This window comes from Centruroides sculpturatus, unplaced genomic scaffold (genome assembly GCF_000671375.1).
Source record: "Centruroides sculpturatus isolate CEXI.00-Female unplaced genomic scaffold, Cexi_2.0 scaffold889, whole genome shotgun sequence".
Lineage (NCBI taxonomy): Eukaryota > Metazoa > Arthropoda > Arachnida > Scorpiones > Buthidae > Centruroides > Centruroides sculpturatus.
In genome coordinates, this window is record NW_019385500.1 from 62452 (window position 1) to 68625 (window position 6174).

The 6174-nt window shown below is 34.5% G+C and overlaps 1 pseudogene; it reads right to left on the reverse strand.

Annotated features, from left to right (window-relative positions):
• Positions 1-88: 88 nt before the first annotated feature.
• Positions 89-1794, reverse strand: LOC111639590 (annotated as a pseudogene).
• Positions 1795-6174: the final 4380 nt, after the last annotated feature.

Here is a 6174-nt window from a genome sequence, read left to right on the forward strand (position 1 = left end):
TAGAATAGAATTTAACATTAGTACACAATATAAAATATATATTGAAAATTATAACAAGATAGTTACGGCTAATAGATATATTTTAATTAGTAGATGTTATCGAAGCGAGAATTGGCATTTAGAGGGCGTATAGAATCTATTAAATCTAATATAAGAGAGTTAATTATATTGAACTTGCTTATTTATTAAGTGCGTTAGATAATATTTGCAGCAAGGACATTATTACTGTTGGCAGCATCAGTAAAATATAGTTTTAGAGCAGCGTACTGTTCTAAGATTCGAATTACCACACCATGAATTGAAAGCCATCTGGTTTGCGATGGATGTAGAATTTTGTGGGTCTTTATATTGCAAAATTGCTGAAATTGGCTGAATTCACAAACCCTTTTTGGACTAGAATTAAAATAATTGTAATATCGCGGCAGAGATTTTCGACGTACAGTACCTAGGTAATTTGTGACACGCATATGATGCCCACAAGTGAAACGAATTGCATATACATTTTATAATATATAAATTAGATACATCATTTTTTAATAATGTCATCAAAGAATGGTGACTTCTCGTCATAATAGTAGCTCCATCGGATGCAAACCCTATCAAATTGTTTTTGTACGGAATATTATTGAGGTTAAACATTTCAGCAATGTCATTATATAAGATAGTTGCACCGGATGCCCTTAATTTAAAAGACCAAAAAAACTATCTTGAATAACATCATCTTTTAAATACCTTACAACTAAGCATAAGTGTTTTATTGTGCTCCGATCCATTGATTCATCCACGATAAGGTAAAATTTCTTATTTCGTAAATCTTCACAAACCTGAAAAAAACCCTCGTTACCAGTAACGTACTTCATAATGGCTGTTGTTTTGGTTCTGCTGCATGCCAATCCTTGAGCAATTTTTGAGTGGGGACAAATGTTCACAATTAATTTCGGCAGATGCTCCATGACGAAGAAAGGCAGGCTGTGCTCTGCTACGAGGCGTATTTCCCCTGAATAACAAATAACATTAATAATACTAAATATAACAACAGTAATGAATCAATTAGTTTCATTTTTTAACTGTCACAAAAACGTACTGTACTTTCTTTAATTGATGCCTCCAATTGTTCTTGCCTTGATCCGGATATAGCAAAAGTTTTCATCACTGAGACTTGTTTACTTGAGATTGTTTCTAATTTTTTTATATGAAATTTCCGACACTATGTTTAAGTAAAGCATCTTTTCCACTTGAAATGTTTATGTCTTTGCAACAAGGCTTGCAAAGTGCAAATTGTCGCCCTTTTTTACTTTGGATTAACCACCCTTTGAACTCTGGTAGGGCTTCCCACTCGTGTTTGTAGAATTGTTAATTTTTCTTTTTTAGTAACGCCGGTACTAGGGCCTTCACCACCACTATCGTATTCTTGGTCACTCATCTTTGGATTTCTAATAGTTTTTAATTTTTCACAGTGTGAATAATTAAGAGTACATTTCTGGCGATATCTGTTATAATGTAACCAGTGATTATGCTACTACATAATAGAGGGCGCTAACAGATCAGCAGAAATAACTTTCTAAATCGGTAGACCGGACCCAAAATCGTTAGATCTACCGACAATTTGGTAGACGTGGCACCACTGCACTACGACCTCTTTGCTCTATCGCGTGACGCCTGCAAGATATAGTTGACCGGAAACGCGTCAGAGCTGTAGTTACGTGCTGGATGACGTCGAAACGAGATCACGTGGTACTATTTGTAAGCCTCCGTCGTCCAACATGCTACTCCGCGATGTGAACAAGTTTAAGCAATGGCNACTGTAGTTATAATGTAACCAGTGATTATGCTACTACATAATAGAGGGCGCTAACAGATCAGCAGAAATAACTTTGTAAATCGGTAGACCGGACCGAAAATCGTTAGATCTACCGACAATTCGGTAGACGTGGCACGACTGCTCTACGACCTCTTTGCTCTATCACGTGACGCCTGCAAGATATAGTTGACCGGAAACGCGTCAGAGCTGTAGTTACATGCTGGATGACGTCGAAACGAGATCACGTGGCACTATTTGTAAGCCTCCGCCGTCCAACATGCTACTCCGCGATGTGAACAAGTTTAAGCAATGGCGTCTTCCATGCAGAGTCGGTAAGTAATCCGATGACTTTTCGCTTATAGCTCTTATTATACGCGTCGCCCCGAAAAATTTCTGGTAAATTTCTCTCTGTTTAAGGACACGTCTACTTGAGAGGTGTCTTAAGAGAGCAAAATTTAAAAAAAGCATGTTAAAGGATGGGCTTTCATCTAATATTCTCCGGGAAAAATATATTACAATTATTATTCACTTACCTGATGAATAGAGAAGTAAATTATTTATAAACTATCGACTGTAACTGTGTATATCTTCGATGAAGTGGAGAAATATCGACCGTAACTGTTTGTACTCTCGACTAAATTGCGAAGTACTATACACTCTGATATAGCCTCGTTGCAATACTCTCGAAAGAAGAACAAACAGTGAGAAATACTAGGAACAACCCAAGGTCCTAGAATATAGGGCCTTTGGAACAACCGACTAAAATCTGTTATTGCAGTCGTGAAAGTGACACTTGAGAACATCAATATCGGAAACCTTTTACATAAACAAAAATTATAAATCTGTAATGAGAGTTAAAATTTTAGTAGAAATTATTTTTTATAAAAACTAAATATTTCGTTTTTGTAAAAGCTGTCGTGATTTACGGACATCCGACTATTAAATCCAGGACTTGTAGACCTATAAATTCACTGTCGTCCGTCCGTCTGCTGTCTATTCCTAATCTCGACAGCGGAGTTAGAGAGATGAATGCCGAGACTAAATATGGAAAGCTTAGGGACAGGAAGTTCCAATTAATTATATCCGTAATTCCGATAGAAACCGAAAGTCGCGTTATTTCAATTCAAAAATATATCCCTGAACGGAGATAAATACATAACCGGCACGGCTGTATTGCTAACAGGAAAAGTATGATANATTCTCATATTTTTATTTACCTTTAGGTTTTGGAGGTTTTTAATGAACTGGTCAGTGTTTTTAATGCTATTAATTGAGTTTTCAAATATGTTTAGTTTATTTTTAAGGAATTTCTCTAGGTTGTAAAGGATATAAAATTTAATGTCAACTAGTGGGCGGTAGGATTCATTTAATTTATGCGTCTTTACTCTGATGTTGAGCCTGGGTATTCTCCTGTTGTATTCAAGAAGATTGTTAATATCATTAGTAAATCATATCATAAATAGTCAATCATATCATAAATATTTCGTTTTTGTAAAAGCTGTCGCGATTTACGGACATCCGACTATTAAATCCAGGACTTGTAGACCTATAAATTCACTGTCGTCCGTCCGTCTGCTGTCTATCCCTAATCTCGACAACGGAGTTAGAGAGATGAATGCCGAGACTAAATACGGAAAGCTTAGGGACAGAAAGTTCCAATTAATTATATCCGTAATTCCGATAGAAACCGAAAGTCGCGTTATTTCAATTCAAAAATACATCCCTGAACGGAGATAAATACATAACCGGCACGGCTGTATTGCTAACAGGAAAAGTATGATAAATAGGGGCAAAACGCTACTACACTCCACGCAGGCAAGTGCTATAAACGCGATATTTACGAGAACATACTTCCCACGTAGTTTATACAATCTGTTTCCAGAGTGTTAGAAAATTTATCATCACATAAAAGCAATTATTCTAGCAATTTTACAAGATTCTTTTAAGCAAGTCATACGAAGTCTTTCGGACGTTAAGGTTAGCAACTTCGATCACGTCCGGGCCATCACAACCTATCCAACACGGATCAAATATTAATAGTAGACCGGCATTAATGAGAAGTCGTTGACCATCATCTCTTCCGGGAGGAGGTCGACTACTTTTGATCGAATTAACTTCGACTCCTTTCTGCAATAGTTCCTTCTTTTTATCGTACCAGCAGTATGGTGGCGTTCGAATAAGAAAATTACATAATAGGCTCTATAAGGTTACCGGCCAGCAGAAAATATGATTTAACTGGTTTCGACGGTGCCAAGTATAAATATTTGATCCGTTTTTTTCCGAAATTTGATTCGTTGGCAGGTTACCGTTTGATATTCGGCCGTGAATGGTAAAGTTTCTTAGAGTTAACATTAGAAAATATTATATCTGAAAAATTTAAGATATATTTTCAATTCTTCTTGACCATTGAATTTGTGCCATTTCGTACCATCCGAGTATCGCTATAAACGTATCAATTAGGGTTTCTCAAACGGGATCTTGGTTGTATTTTTAACCCGGGTAATCGCGCAAATTTCTTAAAAATTCACTTTTTTCTTATTTAATGTTAAGGTCGAGGAAATTTTGCAAATAGAAAGTACAGTATAATTAACTCATAAACTGTTAGAATATATTTGTATTTATTAAGTTTAAACCTACTTATTAGTTTTTTAAATTTTTACTCGTTATGGCATGTCAAAAATGATCAATAATCAATATCTAGCTTATTTGTGGAAGGACTCTGAAAATATTTACTTGTCAGAACCTGTAATATAATTGTGCTTATGGTGTCTTAATTTTTAACCATGCCCAGTAGCTTCAACAACTGCGTAACGCCAGATTGTGCACATTGGGAAAGGATACAACGAGTATGAAATCTGCAAATATGAAGTTTTTCTTCATAAACCTGATTATTAAAGACAAACGAACTGTCGAATTATTGGGCTATAAGCTTGATGTTACTATTAAAGCAGCCGAGGTAGACAAATCAAGAATACTAGAGAGCAAAAGAAGTACTACAATCTCGAAAACGAACTAGAAACCTTCCAAGCTACAGGTGAAAAAATACATAACATCCGTCTTCTCTTAAGTGCATTTAACACGATTCCACCCACATCAATTGAATCGGAAAGGGCATTCTCGGTAGCAGGACTTTTCTTTAGTAAAATAAGAATCAAATTGAGTGATCGCAGTATTGATCATCTTTGCTTTTTAAAATCTTATTATAAAAATTTACGATGATATTTTGTATTATGTTTTATTTAAAAAATGAAAATTACCGTTTAAGTTAGAAGTTTGATCTAAGTTCATTTTTTTAAATTTTGAACTTAATTCAAAGCATTTTTGGTTGTTGTTGTTGTTGTTGTAGTACGCAATTTCCAGCAAAGTTTAATAAATTTTTTCTATTTGTTAAAATTTCTACGTAATTCAAAGGTAACTTTTAATATACATCTTACACAGCATTATTAACATGATTTTGGAGGTTGCAGAACGCATTAAATTACTTTAAAAAACGAAAAATAGTTATATAATTTGATATCAATATACTTTGTTTATCTTAAAAATAATTAATTCTATCCTGGGATTTCCTGAGATCCCGAGAAACATTTCACTTTCCTCCCCAAATACCGGGACAAGGAAAAGACCGGGAAATGAGAAACCCCAACGGTAGGCTGAACTAACCAAACTCTTTATATGGTTTTCGTTTTAATGTTTGTTACATTATAGTATTTGATTTATATACGTAGTTACAAAGGTTATCTTACGTAGGGTTTATCACACCGTGTGACCAATCTAACATATTTTTAAAATTCTTTACTCCTCTACTGTACAGAATTTAAAGAATTTTTAAAATGTGTTAGATTGGGCACAGGGTGTGATAAGCTCTTACGTAAGAGAACCTTTGTAAATATATATAAAATACTATAATAATAGAAGGATTATTAGTACGAAGTAACCTTAACGTTTTGTTTTTATTTTTTGCCCGGGATCGCCGGGCTTACCTGCTAGTTTATACGTATAGATTATACGCATTTTATATGAATTTTGAAGTACAATACTTCGATTATTATTTCATTCAGTTTTTAGAATTTGTTTTGTTTTGTGAAAAACAAATCGTCTTTGCCAAATCTTGTATCAAATAGGTCTTATGGTAGAAAGTTACGTAATATCAGAAACTTAACTATAGTGTCAAGATTCTCAAGCTGTAGTCCGCGGACTCTTAAAACCGAAAATTGTTATCTTGGATCGTCGAACTGTCAGAAAAAGATTTCTATTTAAAGTTATAAAAGTTAAGCATTAATTTTTTTACAAAAACAGATTATATTATTAAAAACGATCTATTTAAATTCAGAGTTGTTATACTTAGGGGAAGGGAGGGCAAGATGGAAGGGGTG